General features: G+C 47.9%; 1 protein-coding gene across 1 annotated transcript in view; it reads right to left on the bottom strand.

The window, feature by feature from the left end:
- The window catches only part of TMEM51 (transmembrane protein 51), a 58,253-nt gene extending 45,506 nt beyond the window's left edge, over nt 1–12,747 (bottom strand). The window contains exon 1 of the mRNA XM_075906626.1: nt 12,590–12,747. The gene's annotated coding sequence lies outside the window, so the exon portion shown is untranslated. The remainder of the gene's footprint in view (nt 1–12,589) is intronic.
- Between the last annotated feature and the right edge of the window lie 6,733 nt (nt 12,748–19,480).

The raw sequence follows: 19,480 nt of genomic DNA, 5'->3' as shown, positions 1-19,480 counted from the left end.
CTGGGCTTTCAATTTCTGTTTCCCAGCAGACTAACCTGTGCAAAGAAAGACACAGGCTAGATGGGATTGTTTTTTATTCTGTGATGGTGGACCTACGCCAAGCACAGCAATTAGTTAAGACATTGTCTAAATACAGCGAGACAATACGAAGCAAAGGACGGAGGCAGAATTGAAACAAACAGTGGAGTGGACTGGAAAGAAAAAGGGAAGACATTATTCAGCACAAACACAGCTTCCTATATTCCCCTACACTTTTGCCACAGAAAAACGGTCATGGCCTTGGGGTCCGAAAAAGACCCTCGCTGGGAATATTTGGAAGACATTTGGTCCCTGGGTAAAAAAGGAAAAGGTGTCAAGCATAAGCAGTGTAAGACGACAATGCCGCAAGAATGAAACATCATAAGAAAAACTGTTTATTGGGAGCAAATGATGTGGATAAAGATGTGGATATTTAGGATTATTTACAGAAGCTCAGAGGTGTGCATGGTGCTACGTATGAAGAACCAAACAGTCACCATGTCCCCAAGCTGCTTCGACTTCAGAAACATATTATCTTAAGAGCCCAGTGATTTCAATGGGAGTTGGCTTGGTCTCCATTTTCTACAACTGCATCTTGAGACATGCTCTCGCCTATTCATTTTTTTTTTTAAACTAGCAGTTCAACCATCTCCATGCTATGAATGGCACCTTTTACATTCTCCTGGTATAGCATCCCACAGAGACAAGATTTGTTTCACATCAACAGTTACCCGCACACTTTCTCCAACAGGCGCACATATTTTTCTGTAATTGCTTCTTCTACATTTTATTCTATTCTACATAGGCACGTATACTGTGCTTATCACTGCAGCATGCAAGAGCCTTCCAATAGCTCGTTAAGCAATATGACTAACATACATGCCATGCTGGTTCTTTCGACCTCTCCCCAGGGAGAGAAGTGTAGGCAGTGGAATGTTTTGTTTTGTAATTTTTTTTCAACAACAGATGTAGCAATATTTAGTTTAGAGAAGGCAAAGTCCATGGAATAGCTGTTGTGGTGGTGAGGTTCGTGAAGGTTCTTAGATCTCATGGAAGTTCACTGTGTTTGTAACTGATGCTACTATTAGAATTCTGACTAAATGCAGTGATCAAGCCTAACATTCATCTTAAGCTGCATAAAAATAAACAAAATATCTATGTTCAAGATACAGCTTAAATTTAAGCCATTTTATTCACATTTTTAATTATGAAAAGTGATTAGATATTAAAAGTCTCAGAGATGTAACTGTGTTAGTCAGTAACTGAAAAAACAAGAGGGCCTGTAGCACCATAGAGACTAACAAAAATATAGATAGTATCATGAACCTTTATTGACACAACCCACAAAATATCTAGTTAGATATTAGATTGTTATAAAGTAAAAACAAAGGTCACGTCACTTAATGGAACTTCAGACTCAGGGTGGTATGAAAATTCTCATGTTAGTAGCACAAGATTTTGCTTTAATATTGCTTAATCTCGTGGAAATGAATACCGTACATATGATGTGTACAGCCAAGCTTTGAAAACAGAGCTAAGTCTGACTTATTGCACTTTGCCCAAAAAAAGTTACTTGCACATTTCCAAACTGTGCGTTTTATAGGGTACAGCTTTTCATCTAGGTTAGAGCCATCTCGGTCTCTGGTTTTAAGATGCCAGGTAACTCCCTACTCACTGAGCTGGTATAAAAGAACATTCTAGCATAAACATACAGACTGAAGAACAGTAAAATACAACACACACACACTCTCTGGGTACGTCTACACTAGCCCCCTAAATCGATCTAGGGAGGCTAATGAGGACGACCAGAATTGCAAATCAAGCCCGGGATTTAAATATCCCGCGCTTGATTTGCATGTTCCCGGCCGGTCACCATTTTAGAAATTGACTAGCCCGAAGAAACTGCCCGCGTCTACACGCGGCAGTGAAATGGGATTCCCATTTAAAGCCCCTAAATCGAATTAGCTGATAAACCTCATTGCAGGAGGAATACCAGCTAATTCAAGTTAGGGCTTTAAATCGGAATCCCGTTTCGATGCTGCGTGTAGACGCAGGCAGTTACTTCGGGCTAGTCAATTTCTAAAACGGCGACCGGCCAGGAACATGCAAATCAAGCGCGGGATATTTAAATCTCAAGCTTGATCTGCAATTTCGGTCGCCCTCATTAGCCTCCCTAGATCAATCCAGGGGGCTAGTGTAGATGTACCCTCATTCCTCAAGAAAGCTGGCTTGAGACATCTAAAGCGTATTTACAAAATGAACCCATCACCCTACTCACATTCCACACTGAATATAGTAGAAATCAGTATGTAAGTTCTATTGATGTGGTGCCAAATTACTGTAACAATCTTAATTAAAAAAAAAAATCAACCTACTTTGATGTTCATGCGAATTGGCATCAAAGCAGACTCAACCATAGCTGTGTACAAACAAGCATCTTTCCCTACTCCCCACACTTTTTGTGCTCATATAGAGATGTAAATAACCGTTTAAATTGTTTTAATTGTAGTCGGTTAACTTTTACCCGTTGGTAGGCAAACCAAGGACAGGGCCCCACCTGCCTGCCTGTCTGCGCTGCTCCAGCATGGCTGGGGCTGGAGTCCCACCAGCCTGCCCGGCGGCGTCGGTTCCTCTGGGGGAGGGAGGTCCTGCTGGGCCACCAGGTAGCACTGGCTCACCCAGCCCAAGTCGGAGAGGCTCGCCTGGGATCTTGCCGACCAACTTGGAGTGGCCAAGGCGCCGCCTGCCCACTCAGCATAGCCAGGGATGTAGTCCCATGTGCCCACCCTGCGCAGCCAGGGCTGGAATCTTGCCAGCCCACCTGGGCTGACTTAGAGCAGCCCATCTTGCCACCCCCACACAGCCCTGCCTCCACCTCCTCCCCCACACACACAACCAGCCTGCCAAGGTTGGCCATCCAATCAGTTACCTAGTAAACATTCCAGTAGGTGTAATGCTTACAGATTAATTCGCTCGGTCCCACCCTCCTCATGTATCTTGGCACACACTGGGGCGAACTCTATGGTCAACTCTGTGGCTGCAAATGCAGTCAGGTGCTATACAAGCAGTCACCCCACATAGGTTCACAACAAGCCCTAAAACTGACCATCAGTTTTCAGTAGGAATGCAAAAGGTTAACCAGATAACCAGTAAGCATCATCAAGGTGAGGCTTCTCTGAGAGCTCTGCGGTATAAAGTTTATATACGCTTGATACAGCAGAGCCTGCAGTGCACATAACCGTGCAATCTTCATGACTGGATCCAAAAGTCACTGCTGTTTACCTTGTGCTTTTAAGAAGCAGGCAGAAGGCCTTCCCATCCCATTCTGTCAGGTGTGATGACCAGGTTTGTTTAGAAAGCAAGAGAGTTGAGGTGTATTTAATGCTTTCTCTAACACCAATGCCATCCCCTGTTCTTATTCCTGGGAATGCATTCAGAAGTAAAATTCAATTGAACAAGGCAAAGCTTAAACCCACCCCACCACTGTTATAGAACACTAGAACGGGAAGGGACCTTGAGGGGTCATCAAGTCCAGTCCCCTACCTTCACGGCAGAACCAAGCACCATGTAGAATCTTCCCTGACAGATGTCTATTTAACCTGCTCTTAAATATCTCCAGTGATGGAGATTCCACAACCTGCCTAGGCAATTTATTCCAGTGTTTAACCACCCTAACAGTCAGGAAGTTTTTCCTAATGTCCAACCCCTCTCTTGCTGCAATTTAAGCCCATTGCTTCTTATCCTGTCACCAGAGGCCAAGGAGAATAATTTTTCACCCTCCTCCAAGCGACACCCTTTTAGGTACTTGAAAGCTGTTGTCATGTCCTCTCTCAATCTTTTCTTTTCCAAACTAAACAAACAAACTTCTTTCACTCTTCCCTCATAGATCATAAATCATTGTTGTTGCTACCGAAGACACTGGCCCCTTAGAGTCAGGCTCAAGGAGCTCTTCCTCGGCTACTTCCAGTAGGTAAGCCCCTGTGGAGCACACAACACCTTCTTGTCTGTCTGCGCAGCACTGCCACTCTGTGGGAACTTCGGAATCTCTCTTCATGCAATTATCAGAGGGGTAGCTGTTTTAGTCTGAATCTGCAAAAGCAGCGAGGAGTCCTGTGGCATCTTATAGACTAACTGAAGTGTAGGAACATAAGCTTTCGTGGGCAAAGACCACCATGCATCTGACGAAGTGGGTCTTTGCCCACGAAAGCTTATGCTCCTACACTTCAGTTAGTCTATAAGGTGCCACAGGACTCCTCGCCGCTTCTTCATGCAATGTCTCTCTATTGCTCCTGTGTCCATGGAATACTGTTACTGTGCTTTGGGTTACAGAGCTCTGCACAAAGCAGTTTCCATAATATGTTGGCTTTAACATCTATACTTTATAGACTAACAAAAATAGATAAGTTTCGTTAGTCTATAAAGTGCTACCAGACCAGTTTTTGTTTTTTAAGTTTATCCTGTACATCTATACTTGTGAGCAGTGCTTTTTTTTGTGATGGTACTGCCCGGTACCGGCACCTCCAGACGCAACACCAGCACCTCCAGTCAGAGATCAACAACTTTTCCCCTGGAGTACCGGCACCATTTTTTTTAAAACAAAAAAAGCACTGCTTGTGAGGCATTAAAAGCATCAGCCCTCTTACCTGGGCTGTCTCCTGCAATTTGGTGCCTTCCCCCTTAGTTTCTTCCCTCTGGTTTCATCACTTTTGTCATCTTGCAAAGCTCGGCCACTTCCCTCCTGCATTCCAATGACTCCAGTTGCATGACATCACCTCCCAAGTCTTTTCAGCCCTCTCCAGCTGAAGTAAAACAAGCTGAACAAGCTAAGGAAGGCTCATTCTTAAAACCAATGTCTGGAGCTCTCCCCTCCCCCAAGGTGAGCTTGCAATACCATTCTCTTGATTGTGTCACCCAAGTAATTTTCCTATAGTACTCTTCCAAATCCCCACTTGCAGTCTCCTCCTCTCAAGGTAAACCTATTTCCGATATTCTGCAAAAAGAGTAAAAATTGCCAGATGTCATTCCTTGTTTCCCAATCCAATTCCCACTAGGGACGTAAGAGGTTAACCGGCCTGGCTGGCTAGACTCTGCTCATGGCAAGACCAGGGGAGCCCCTACTGCTGGAACAGCCCCCACCACCTGAAGCTGTGGGGGCAGAGCAACCCCCACCATGCAAGCAGCCCCCGTGCTAGAGCCAGGGTGGGGCCAAAGCAAGCCTTCCCTCAGCTGTTCATGCTGTGGGTAGGAGAGGGGCTGCTCCAGGGTTAACCAGTTAAACCTGGCGTTTAACTGGTTAATCTTTTAAACGTTAATGAACATCCTAATTCCCACATCTTCAAAGTAAATATTCTGTATATCAGGTGTGGTTTTGCATAATGTTTATGCATCCTAAATATTTTGCAAAAAAACAGCTGAAATTAACCGGGTATTGCAAGTAACAAACATTCACCCTGGTAGAAAGCTCCCACTTGTCACTACTCCGGACCATGGTTTTGATCAAGAGCACTAACAAAAGAATGCTTTACAGAAAGGGAGTAGCCTAACAGGACTGTGCACAAAAGTCACTGCATGAGACAAGAGTGGACGGCTACCAGTAGTTGCAACATGCTGATAATGATGCACAGCCACAGAACTATAAATACACCATCATTATACAGAGTTTCCCCATTCCTTGTTCAGTGGCACAAAACTTGGAGTTATACCCACAAATGAGGAAAAGTTATCATTTGTTTTGGGTAGAAGACCTGAGAAACTCTAGCTTGAGAAAGTGCCTGGGAGTTTCCAAGTCCTACAGGTGGGTCCCTGGATGGATTTGGAGTGTGGGGACAGGTAGCAGGAGGGAGCCTGACAGGATAAGTTAGAAAGTGCAATAATGGGGGAGGATGAGGAGAAAAAAATAAATGTTTAAATTCTAAAGTGGCAGAATGCAAGGTGGAGGAGAGGGGCGGGGACAGGAAAAGAGATAAAAACTGAAAACACCACAGAGGAAAAATACACCAGAGCCTATTACAGTAAAACTCCATTAGTCCGGCATCCAATGCTCCGGGACTCCTGATGGTCCGGCACCATCAGGAACCTGGAAGTGCTGGGGCAGCCGGACAGGCTTCCCCTATTCAGCTGCTGCTGAAACTGACCAGCAGCTGAATCGGGGAAGCCGGGAGCAGAGCAGCTGGGGTACTGCCGGGTTGGTCCGGTAGTGCTGCCCTCGGGGCTGCGGGACCAACCCAGCAGCACCCCAGCTGCTCTTGGGGACGCCTGGGGCAGAGCAGCTGGAGTGCTGCCAGACTGGTTCCGCAGCCCCAAGGGGCAGCACTACGGGACCAACCCGGCAGCACCCCAGCTGCTCCATTGCAGGCATCCCCGATTCAGCTGCTGCTGAAACTGACCAGCAGCGGCTGAATCAGGGACTCCTGGGGCAGAGCCTGACTATCATAAGGGGGGGCTATGTGGAGTCTGGGGTGGCATCCCCTCCCACCCCACTCCAGACCCCTCATAGCCCCCCCTTCTGATAGTCCGGCATATCTGATAATCCGGCACCCCCTGGGTCCTAAAGGTGCCGTATTATCGGAAGTTTACTGTACAAGGAAAAAGAGAGAAGCAGCAGCAAGAAAAGGAGAGAAATAGCAAGAGAGATTCACTGAACAGTAACAGGGGAACAGAGGTCAGGGCATCACTGGATGAATTTCACTGATATTCTGATAATTTACTCAAACACTTGTCTATGCTATTGGATCAGGTCTGTAGAGTTGGCCAAATACCGGCTTGGGAAATGTATTGTGTTACAAGTACTGTACCTACAAGAGTCAAATAATAATTTTTTTCTTTCTTCTGCTGTTCAGCCAGTCATTGTGGTAATTTACTTTATAAACCATGTATTAAAAGGAAAATTGATCAACAGCATGTGACTCATTTGCATCTCTCAGCTGCCAGCACACATGGCTTTTTGAGCTATAGCAACACAGCCGTTTCTCAGCCTGACTGAGAAAGTGGACTTCAATGGCAGCCAAGTTGCAAGCAGCTTTATTTTACAGCGGTCATGCTCCTTTCTCTTCTAGCCCTATGTTTGTGAGGTGGAGGTGTCTATTAGAGCATCTAGTCCCGGAGTCTCAATCCCGGAAGCCGCTTCCTCGGGACTGGGGGAGGAGCCATGGAAGGGAGAGGGTGGAGCAATGGCAGGATGGTTTTATTCAGTGTTTGCTTTCTGCATCTTTTAGGTAATAAAATCAGCTTCACCCACAGGTTGTTAGTACAGCAAGGTTTTCATGGGGTGGCTAATCCATTTTAAAAACTAGATAAATTCATAGAGGATAGGTCCAGCAATGGCTATTAGCCAGGATGGGTAGGAGTGGTGTCCCTAGCATCTGTATGTCAGAAACTGGGAATGGATGTTAAGGGACGGATCCCTTGATGATGCCCTGTTCTGTTCATTCCCTCTGAAGCATCTGATGCTGGCGACTGTCAGAAGACCGGACACTGGGCTAAATGGCTGTTCTTATGTCCCAGTGTGGCTGTTCTTATGTCTAAATCACTTCTGAAAATGAGACTTCAGCTCTTTGCCATAGACGCAATTGGGTTTCTTTCTATTACCACACAGCAAGCGACAGAAGTCCTATTGTTCTCCCACAATATGTCCATGTGTGAGTTCCCTTAAGCCAAGCCACAGACCGAATCAAAGTGGTGTTGGCTGAGTGGAGTTTTCCACTGACTACTTTGGTTCTGCTTTTTAGTTCCAGGCACCACTGCTTCAAAAGTTCACAGGCCCATTCAGTGCCAGTCATATGCTTGAGCATTTGCGGAACAAGGCCCTTGAGAGAAAGACAGAGGCCAACTCCCCACTGCCTTGCACCTTCGGTGTGTGCGTTTAGCGCTGCGTCAAATGGCACTGAACATAACTGATCAGGAAGTGTTTACATCCCCTTTGCACTATAGTGAGGAAATGCATACGGCACAAGACAAAGTAAAAGGAAAGTCACCCTTTAATTGTCTTACAATTCATACAAAGCAAGAATGATTCTTCTTTCTGACACTCTTTGGAAAAGTACAACCACACTGGAACACAGAAATACAACCAGACGTGCAGAATAACCACAAGCCAACAGATGATTTATTGCTATACCCTATCACATGACAGGCCCTCAGCTAGTAAGCCAGAATGAACCATGATGAAGTCACTATACTAATAACAACAGTTGACACTAACATTGCTTTAGTGACTGTTCTACGCTCCACTGCTCAAAAAAACAGGTTTTTCCCCAAGAGTTGTAAAACCAGTTATCATCTCTCTATTTTAGGAGACTCGTTTTCTGTTTATATAGAAATTGTAAGCATTTTAGACATCTTATCAGCTGCTCCTTCTTTGTCCTTGGGAAGGAGTGAGGCTAACTTTCCACTGGACTTTATTTGCTCCCAAGTGGTGGTTATTAATTTTTAACAAGAGAAAGTTAGATGATTATATTAGGGGCATGCAAGTGGAAGCTACACATGTGAAAAGAATCACTGCTAAGAGCAGATCTGTTAGAGTGGTCATAAGACTCAAGGCATGACTATACTGCCCTGCAGTTTGGAACAATGGGGTGTGAACAGAAGAGCTATCCTATCCTTCTCCAGTATGGACACCACGGGCGAGAACTAAAAAGCTCCTATTTCTCATCAACGTGACCGTTTGAAGAGGATTAATACAAACTAGGGACCTTCTGTTTATGCCTGCAGCCTCCCTGTGTAAGAAACCATTAGCATAGTATGTTGGTGCATTCCCATCCCTATAGTCCACTCCAAACTGTTCATGAGTGAGACCACACAATTCACAGAAACCTACAGCAGTGCCAGTGAGTTGGGTGTGAATCAGACCAGGAAAAACCAATTAGTGTAGCTAGGAATTCTTTAGAGTCCTAGCTCCAAACTGGTCCCAAATGTCTCTCTCTTCCCTTTTAACACAAAAGAGTTTTACCTAGACATTTTTCTACTCTCTCAGTCAATGCCAACCTCCCTCCCCCCACCCAACACCACCTGCCCTCCTACAGAGGGGGAATATGTTCACCATAAAGCAATTACTCTCTTTATTTTGGCTGGAAGGTCTGTCCTCTTGAGTTCAGAAATCTGGCTAGCTGGTAAGGCAAGTTTTCTTCTTTGATGTATCATTCCACTATAATACTGATGCTGAAAACACTAGCTTGGGAAATTCTAGATATGTATCTACTCCTAGGCACATAATCTCCTCCTCTTGAGGTAGCAGTGCCAGCTTGTTCAAGATAAAGAACCACTTCAATCCTGTGACGTAGCATGTAGAGCAGTGGTCCCCAACATGGTGCCCGTGGGCACCATTGCGCCCGCTGAGGCATTTATGTGCACCTGCCGAATGATCTGGGCTGGCCCTGCCCTGGGAGCACGGCGCATGCACGGTGCTGGACCCGGGTGTGCGGCGCATGGGCGGCCCCTGCCCTGGGCATGCAGCACATGCGCAGTGCCAGCCCCAGGCATGCAGCACATGGGCAGCCCCTCCCCCAGGTGCGCTGCACATGCGAGGTACCAGCCCCAGGTGTGCGGGCGCATGCATGGCTCCGCCCCCAGACGCACAGCGCGTGAGCAGCCCTGCCCCCAGACACACGGCAGCCCCAAAAGGTTGGGGACCACTGATATAGAAAATACCCCCACAGGGTCACCTTAGTACTTAATGAGCATCCAGAATCCCCTAATGGTCTGCATCATTTCACCATGGCAAGTTTTCCCTCTAGGCTACTTCAGCTGGGCTCATCAGATGCCCACAAAGAATACTAGTATGCACAGAATTATAAGCTACCCAAGCAATGATTGGATAACAAATTACATGCAGCTGTGGGGTGTAACTTTATTGACAGAACTGTTGTCTCAGTTACAACATACATGTCAAAGTTATCTTTTGGATGCTTTATCACACCAGCTATGAAATCTCTCTCGTATACCCTCTTAACATCCAGATACTATAGTGATTACAGTCCCGGTCCTTAAGTAGTATTGTTTGTATTACAATAGCACCTAGAGCAGGGGTGGGCAAAATATGGCCCTGTAGGCCAGATCTGGTCCACCCAATATTTCTACCTGGACCGCCCAGCTGTTGAGCAGAGCCAGCAACATATGTTCAGCTGCCAACATGCTAGTCGACCAGTCGCTTCCCCCCCCCCCCACCTTGCTGCCTCTATCAGAAAGATGCAGCAAGGGGGGGCAAAGGAGGGGGTGCTTCAAAACAGGGCCAGACCACGGGCTCCACGCAGCGCTGACGCTTTGAAACGCCGCGTGCAGCCTGGGGCCAGCTGGGAGTCCCTAGCTGGCCTGGGCTGCAGGCAGCATTTCAAAGGAGCAGTGCCACGTGGAGCCCAGGCTCAGCTGAGGATTCTTCCACTGACCCCGGGCTCCATGCAGCACTGCCACTTTAAAATGTCGTGGGGAGCACAGGGCCAGCGGGTGACTGCTTGAGTCCCCTGCAGGCCCAGTGGTCCCCGCAGCATTTTCGCCTTTGAAGTGTAACAGCTGCCCTGGGGCTGTTGCTACTCTTCAAAGGTGGCAGCGCCCTTATGAACAATTCGATTAGCCAATTAATCGAAATTTTACATCTCTAGGTCAGAGAGGGGGACACACAGGACAGCTGCTCCAGTCTAAGATATGTACGGTGCCCAAGACAAGTGCTTCTTAAAAACACAGTGCACTGTTCCTAAGATTTCTCCAGCAGCCAGATCACACACTCTCTCCCCCACACCCAGTCCCATCCAGTCTCTGTGCCGCACACACGCAGTCCATATTACGCACTGTCTCTCTGCTTCATGCACACACAGTCGCTGTGCACATTACGGATGTTAAAATTTCAGCTGCTACACGTGGCGGGGCAGCCAGCACCCTGGAAGCCAGTGCATGCTGGCAGCAGCCCAGCACACACCAGCTCCCGCCTGTCACCCCGTTCTCAGGGAGATGGCTGAACCAGAAGCAGCAGCATGGAGCAGCACCCAGCTCCCTTGGAGCCATGTATTACTCTTTGGGTAACTGTGGTTACCTGTTAAAATGGTTACACTCTTACATCCCTAGTATACATATATATGTCACACACACTCACCCAATCTCTGTGCCACAGTCACATGCACAATCTGTCACAGTCCGTCACATACGTACAGTCTCTCTCTCTCGCTCTCACACACACCAGCTCCACCCCTTCTGCTTGAGGCCCCACCCTCTCGAGGGCCCAGAGCCGCTCCTGATGACTTCCCAAAATGTATGAAGTACCCCTCTTTCCCCCCAGAAAAATTACTGCCCACCTCTGACCTAGAGGCACAAAACCAGACTGCGGCCCTGCTGGGTTATGTTCGGTGACAAACAGTCCTTGCCCCAGAGAGCTTATAGACAAGATAAATAATGGGACAAAGGATAGTTTATCTCCCTTTCCTGATGGGGAACTGAGGCACAGAGAGATTAAACAATTTGTCTGAGGTCACACAGGGCTTGATGGCAGAACAAGCAACTGAACAGACTCCAGAGACACTGTGAAATCCCACAAACCGGAGGGAAGTACCTGAACAGGATAGGTAGGGTTAGAGTTATAGCGAGTTTCCATTGATAAGGAAACCGCCTGCAAACTGCACCACCGGATCTAGCAGGGCTGGCCAAAGTGCAGCTCGGGAGCCACATGCTACAGTGAAAGTGCAGCTCAAGGGGCCTCATGCCGGCCCCTTCTCCACCTACCAGACTGGGAGGGGGCACTCGGGGCTTCTGCCCGCCAGCAGAATGGTGGGGCAGTGGGGCTTCTGCCCAGTTGGGAGAGGGAGCTCGGGGCTTCAGCCTCACACCAAGCACCTGTTGGGGCTTCAGCCCCGCCCCAAGCCCTACCAGCCACCTCCCCTGGGGCTGAGCCCCCAAACCCCACCGCCCTACCACAGGGCCGCAGCAGCCGTAAAATGATCGGAAGGGGCTCGGTGATTTGCCCACCCCTAGATTATAGGGCGCTGGGCGCGCAATTTCTGGCGAGCAGCACAGGGTGATCTCGGGGCCGGTCGTTTCTCCATCGGGGAGATGCTGGGCGCGCCCTGGTATGGAGCCTCCGCGCTCCAAGCCCAGGCAGCCTGCACCCTGCACCCCGCCAGCCAGGGCTCCAAGGGGCGGCCACTCGCAGGGACGCCGGGATCCCACGCGCCCCGGTGTGTCGCTGCCCGCGCCAGAGCCAAGCGGCAGAGCGGGGGAAAGGCAGCAAGCCGCGCCGGGAGAAGGCGGCTCCGTCCGGGAAGCGCGCACCAAAGGGAGCCGCGTAGAGGCGCTGGGCAGCAGCTGGAAACCCGGCGCCGCGGCGTGGCCCACCCAGTCCGGGGAGACGAGGGCGCGCGGGGGGAAGAGCCTCCCTCCCCCGGCCGCCGCCGAGACCCGAGCGCAGCGCACCGGGCTGGGACCCGGGCGCCAGGCGGGGGGTGGACTCCGGAGGGGCCGCCAGATCGGGACACAGCGGGAGGCGCAGGGGTGGCTGGCTCGGCTCCCTGCCCCGCGCACCGGGAGCGAAGTCCGCGGGGGAAGTTGCCGGGCTCCGGGGAGCGCGTCCCGCCCGCGCCCGGGCCCCACTCACCTGTGCGCCCTGCTCCTCGCGTGCGCCGCTCCATGCCCGCCAAGCCCCGCTGCGCGCTCCGGCCGCCGCCGCCTCCCCAGGGACCCTGGGCGGCAGCAGGAAGCCAGCCCTCCCCGCGGCAACTCCACGCCCCCTGCAGGCCGCTCCCACCGGTCCTAGAGCCTCCCGGGACGGCACAGCAATGAGGGTTGTCGTCGGCAGGGAGCAGTCTGCCGTGCCGAGCCGAGCCGAGCCGCCTCTCTGCGCAGCATGGGGTTGGGGAGCCATCGATCCGCCCTAGCCAGAGGGTGGGTCGGGGACAAGCCCTACAGGCCTCTAGTACTTCCCCCAGGTGAGAGCTAGGTGGCATGTACTGAGTCCTAGCGCCTCCTTCGCTTCCTGGAGTGCAGGAATTGGGTTCTCTGCACCTCATGGAGCCTGAAGCACAGGGTGTTTTATGACATTCTTGTATCCCCTCACCTCCCACAGGGCTCCACTACTGACATGCCAGCCCCACTCGGCAGGAAGTGGCAGCTGTTCCAAAGCTGATCCACAGTTATTCTTACTTATTTCAGTATTGCCAGTAGAGGTGTGCTTGGGCACAGCCCGGATCTGACCCTGACCCCGACCCCAACTGGGAAGTCATTGTCAAACCCAACCCTTCCCCCAAACCAGTTTCAGCATCCCTGTCAGCCTGGGGACTCAGCTGGTGGAGGCTCCACGCTGGCCATGCATCTCTGGTCACCTGCTGCCCTTGAAATCCTTCACTGTGCTACACTATAGAGCAGTGATGGGCAATCTACAGCCCAAGTGATGGATAATCTAGAACCACATGTGGCCTTTTGGGTTCTATGTGTGGCCCATTAGACATTTTGTTTACCATTGCCTACACACAAGAGTGTCAGAGTCTGCTGGTTTCTGTCCACGTCGTTTTTTTCTTACGGGTGTTACAAAAGTGACACGCACTTATTAAAGCAAGGGCGCCTGAAGTGAGGTGCCAGCTGATTGCACACAGCATTGTGCGAGCCATGTGTTCCCTCTGCATCCAATCAAAATGGGGCTATGGTTCAATTGGCACACAAGTTCTAAGTACACAAGTGCAGTGAGCAAAACCACCTTCTCTGGGGAAACAAGCTTGGTTATGACAAACTTGTGGCCCATTGAGATGAAGGAGGGCCACTCATGCGGCCCCCTCATTAGCCTAGGTTGCCCCTCACTCCAGTAGTGCGAGAAGTGCGCTGGCTCCTTGGCTCACTCACACTGCAGCACAGTGACAGTAGCTGGCAGAGACAAGGCATACAGCTTCTGCTGTGCAGATTCCAGAGCCAGGAAGAGGTGGTCAGAGCCTGCCTGACCCCAGGAAGTCAGGATGTTTTCTGACCTGACTTGTGTAGCTGTGTCCCATCGAGTTCATGTGGAGTTGCAAGGCTGTGTTGCCAATCCAAACACTCCCAAATCATGAGTCAGCCCCCTCACTCCCACCCCCAGAAACTCACAGGATTGGGTTAAACACCAGGGCTATGTCTAGACTGGCATGATTTTCCGCAAATGCTTTTAACGGAAAAGTTTTTCCGTTAAAAGCATTTGCGGAAAAGTGCGTCTGAAAAGGTTATCAGCGTGCTCCTCGAAGGCTCAGAAGGCAAATAAAAACTGTTTTGTTATTTTCTAAAATCTCCTGGGCTGCGTCTACACTGGCCCTCTTGCGCAAAAACATTTGCCCGAACGGGAACATCAAAGCATTTGCACAAGAAGCACTGATTTTGGACAGTAGAACGTCAGTGCTTTTGCACAAAATCAAGCGGCCAGTGTAGACGCAGCCCAGGAGATTTTAGAAAATAACAAAACAGCTTTTATTTGCCTTCTGAGCCTTCGAGGAGCACGCTGATAACCTTTTCAGGCTTCTCTCCACAACCGTGAAAACTAGAAACTTTGTTCATTTAAAGAGTACGAGAGCTGAGGCTCCAGGAGCTGGGGGTTGAAATAAAACTTCAAATATCACAGGACAGGTGAAAAATTCACAATTTTAGAGCTATGGGCACACAGGAACCGTTGTCAGAGGTAGACTACGCCACAGACTAGACCAACCTATGAGATTAAGGATCCAGAGCCAGAATTTCCACCTGACACCTCCCAAATTCCTCAACCAGGAGGAATTGGCCAGTTGCAGAGGCTCAAGGGGAAGAAAGCAGCACAGTGGTCTCAAACTCCTGGATCGCGCAGTCACTCCGGCTGGGGAGGATCCATGAGCCGAGAGTTGGAGGCCCCAACGTAGCATCTTAGAAACCCCTGCCTGTTGTTCCAAGGACCTCATCTTTGATGTCCTGTCTGCCCCATCCCAAGCGACTAAGATGGGGTCATTATAGCCCACAAGACTTGCCCTGAACAAGGGAGGAAGAAGGAAATGGTCTGTTGGGACACTAGAGCCTCCTCAGTACAACTTCTTCTGAAGTAGCTGGGGCAGGCCAGTCAGAGCCTCGGGCCTGGTCTAGGTGGACTGTGGGTCGGATCCAGCCTGGCAATTCCTGTTTCCCTTCCAATTAAACCCTGCGAGGAGAGGACTGACAAAGGCATTACCACCTTCTCTGCAAGCACCAACAAATTCATGGCATTTGGGGGCCCATCATTTGTCCTCAGTTTCAAATCATGACCCAACTTGCAACCTGGATCATCTTTTGTATTGTCCTTATGCTGAAAGGGTGGGCATCAGATCATCGATTCCAGACAGGGATTTTCATCCATATTTGTCCCTGGCTGGTGTCACTCCATTGTGACCTTTCAATGGAAACACCCAGAGGTAGCATTCACTCTGTGGAACACCCAGAGAATGAAGCCCTAATAATATACAGCTGCCCCATAACTTGCAGATAAATCCTGTGGCCCATTGGACGGCCTTGAAGGCCCCTAGGTATTCATGCACTTTCATATCACTGGATTGAGATTTTTTACTGCATTTATCACTTTGGAATACAAGCACCTCTCCCATTCCTGAGGGTACCAGCTGTCCCAAAACTTCCCTGAAGAGGGGGTTGCCAGCATGGAGGGGGGGGGGGGGGGAGTAGGTGAAAGAAATCACATGCTACATATTTCTCCTATATTTTGGGAGTTGTGGGAGGGAATGATGCTGTAAAGAGAAGCCATTCCCTAGCCTTTTCCTAGACCCATGGAATCTTAAAAAGTGCAAGGTGTTTGCAGGCAGGAGAAAGGCATGGAAGAGATGCCCACTTCTCTCCATTGAAATATAGGCCAGCTTTGCCAAAAATTCACTTCATCCCTGCCCTCGGACAGATGGTGCAAATGGTATAATCTGTTACACAGTTTTGCAGAGTCAGCTAGTGAAATTTCTAAAGCACTTTGTGACCTTTTTGAATAGTACCGGTGTCGTTAAATAGCAGTATCACATAATGTTTATATAGGCTGGACCTCTCTGGGGCACAAATCCAGAGTAGACACACTGTCTGCTCCAGAGACTGTCTACAATAACAAACATCAGCTACAAAGTACCAGATGGTCAGTGTTTTGACTTTGAGTTTTCAGTTTGCTGTGGCACGATCCAAGGTCAATCTGAAGTCGATGGAATGACATAAATTGATGGCAGTAGCCTTTGGATTAGACCCCAAGAATGCCAAAGCCAGAGCTCTCTGGAATGGAGATCAGCCTTCTCCACTACAAGGGGCTCTCCATTTTGTTTAACTTTCCACTCACCACAGTCTTTTCAAGCTTACCATCCTTTAGTGGCTCATGAGCGCCATGCACAGGCTTTTCTCTTTGGTTATCAGTACAGTAAAACCTTTGTTATCCGGCACTCTCTTAACCAGAAAACTTTGTTAAAGGCATTGTCCCCAGCCACAATGCTGTCACATCTTCAGGCGCACAGGCCTGGCTTGGTTTATCATGATTGGCTTAACAATTTTTTATGTAAGAAGTACTAATCATCCTTAACTCAAAATACAAATGTGAGACCAACTGCCTCACACTACAAAACTACCAATATTAAAAACTTGAGTTTTACTATTATTGTCCATTGGTTTTTCCTAGGTTGATGGGACCCTCAGATAACCGGAATTTTTAGATAACCAGAATGTCCTAATCCCCAAGCGTGCCGGATAACACAGGTTTTACTGTAATTACCTCCATTGCACTGTACTGTCAACATGGCATTAGGGAGATCACAAATAAATCTCCTATTTACTCTTTGGCTGCAATGCCAAATATTCCTGATCCCCTAAGCGTGGCAGGGCTGATGCTTGATGATTAATCATTCGCCTTCCTCTCTTTCTCCGGATTTGTGGTGTTTTTCTTCAGGACGTTTTTAAAATAACGTAGCAGGTGCAGCCTCATAAAACAGAAGCAAAAGGCAACTGGAAAATCTAATTTTGTTCTTCTTCTTCCACCAAAGGCTTTGAAGATCAAACAATAAACTTTTTATGAATAGTCTTATCTATAGCAATGGCGATAGATACAGTCAATAGGTTTTTATGGCAGCTGTGTTTTGAAACCTAGGTTTAAAAATGTTGCCTTTTCCCCAAAGTTGCTTGTACGTATACTGTAGATAGGAATTAAACCCAGACTACCTTCCTCTAAACAGTAGACAATGCAGCCTCTGAAGTTATTATTTCCTCCTCCTTATATAGATCCAGTATTCTTCACCTCCTCTCTTAAACTAATGTATCGTGCTGTTGTGTATTGTTAAACTGATGCTGTGTCACAACCCAGAGGTGGCTGCATTTTAGTAGTAGATGAAATATTTCTTTCCTGTGTAAACAACAACCAAAAAACCCCAAAAACAAACAAACATACCCTCTCTAATAAACCATCTTGTTAGTCTTTAAAGTGCTACATAGTCCTGTATTTTGCCTCTTGGTAAAATTCTTGAAATGAGCTGACAGTCTGACTAAAGGACATGAGGGTGTTGTACTTAAAAGAAGTACTCGGGATCTTTTTCAGAGGGATAAGGCAACATGCCACATTTATTGATCACACATAGAATAATCAGTACTTACAGTGAACCCTCGTTTATCGCGGTAGATAGGTTCCAAACCCGACCGCGATAGCTGAAAATCCGCGAAGAAGGGACACCATATTTACGTATTTGGGGTCTTCATATATCGCGGCTATTTTCGAAATTTCCGGAAAATCCGCGATATATTTCTTTTATAATATATACTGTACATACGTAATGAAAAAAGTCCGCGAAGTCGTGAATCCGCGATGGTCGAACCGCGAAGTAGCGAGGGCTCACTGTATCATATGCATATGATACATCACACTCATGCACTCTCACACATATACAAGCACACTCCATCTTGTTACCAAAAGTTGCTCCCCCTAACTGCACTGGCCAGGTGAGTTAGATGGGGGAGGGGGTGGAGCCGGGTTTCTGCCAATCCGGATCGATGCTCCCATGTTGACAAGATGAAAACCCGGGGTCCCGCTGCAAGATGCCTCCTATTTATAATGCTGCTTCAAAGAGAGTTCTTCCAAGGCCAGGCACTTTCTGCTTGACTCCCAAGGAGTCTGTATGTCCAGTCTTCTTAATGAGCTCACTTTGCAGGCATTGTCTTGGATCTGGCTCCCAGACCTTCTCCACCCTTGCAACTGCTGCTGGAGGTGCTCCCCTTTCATTCTCCATTCACACCTCCTTCATTTCAACAGGGTAATCAAGGAAAGGGGAGAGCTCAAAAGACATTTTTCTTACAAGAGCTATATATCTTAATACAAAGTTATAGGAGAAATGTTACAGAGATTCTATAAGAACACTTAAAGATATATCTAAAAGGACAAGATCTTAATACAAAATATAATATCTCAGGGATTTCTCCACATTGTAGAAGGCCGGGTAAAGAGAGGAGGAGAAGTAGCTTTCTCACTCCTCCCTGGTCGTAGAGTGCCGGCATTAGAAGGAAGGGAGGAGAAGTAAAGTTCTTGCTCCAGAAAAAGAAGAGGTATTGGTATTGTTATTTTAGTCCCAATAGGAGGCTGGGTATACTAAGAGTTATTGGTATTGTTATTTTAGTCCCAATAGGAGGTTGGGTATACTAGAAAATGTTTAAACGTAAGCAGTCTTTTAAGAAGGTTCCCAGAGAGGAGACTGAGAAATTGGCATTTGTAAAAGATGTTACCCCTTTTGAACAAATCTTGCAAAAATTCGGACATAGCCCTTGATCTGATCAAGTGTTAGCTGATGTCCATACAATTTCAGACCTAGAAGACAAATTGGCTAACTACTTATGGATATATAAACCCTCAACTCCAATGGAAAAGGAAGCAGCTGCAGTTTGGCTTCTAAAACCTGTAATGAGGTGTTTCTCAAATTGACTGAATATAAGAATGCAAATATGAAACTGAAAAATGTAAAAACCTCTGCTGCAGAAGTGGAGAGGTAGAAATGCATGTCCCTCAGTACCCAGACACAGCTAGATTCCCTTGAGGAAGGGTACTGAGAGTTAAAGCAACTCACAGATTTTTCAGGAATATGCTTAAGAAAAGGACCAGGAGGTATGGGGCTTAGTGAACAAGGCCACCCTCCTTGCTAAACTGGTAACGGGACAAAGCCTGAGCCTGTGGAAAGGAGCCACTTTCCATTTAGCAAGAAAAACAGGATCAGGCCCAGAAAGCAGGCAGGTAAAAGATAGATTGAAGGCCTTGTGGTAGAACTGAGAAAAAGCAGTAAGTACAGGTACTGGAAATCTAAATCCTTAAAACAGTACTTACGAGAGTAATATCTGAAAAAAAGGTCAGTTTTCATTTTAAGGGATAAGAAAGTGTTTAAAAAAAAGAAAACCCACAGAGAATTTAACTCTACAGAGAATGAAAGAAATTGAGCAGTTGTGAAAATGCTAAAATGCTATAGGAAAATTGTGGTTTCTTTGCAGCCATTCTGAAGGAAAAATGGGCCCTTTTCCAAAAGAATGT

Source organism: Pelodiscus sinensis, chromosome 23 (assembly GCF_049634645.1).
Source record: "Pelodiscus sinensis isolate JC-2024 chromosome 23, ASM4963464v1, whole genome shotgun sequence".
NCBI lineage: Eukaryota > Metazoa > Chordata > Testudines > Trionychidae > Pelodiscus > Pelodiscus sinensis.
Note: the sequence above shows the minus strand (reverse complement) of the source record. Positions and strands in the feature narration are given on the sequence as shown.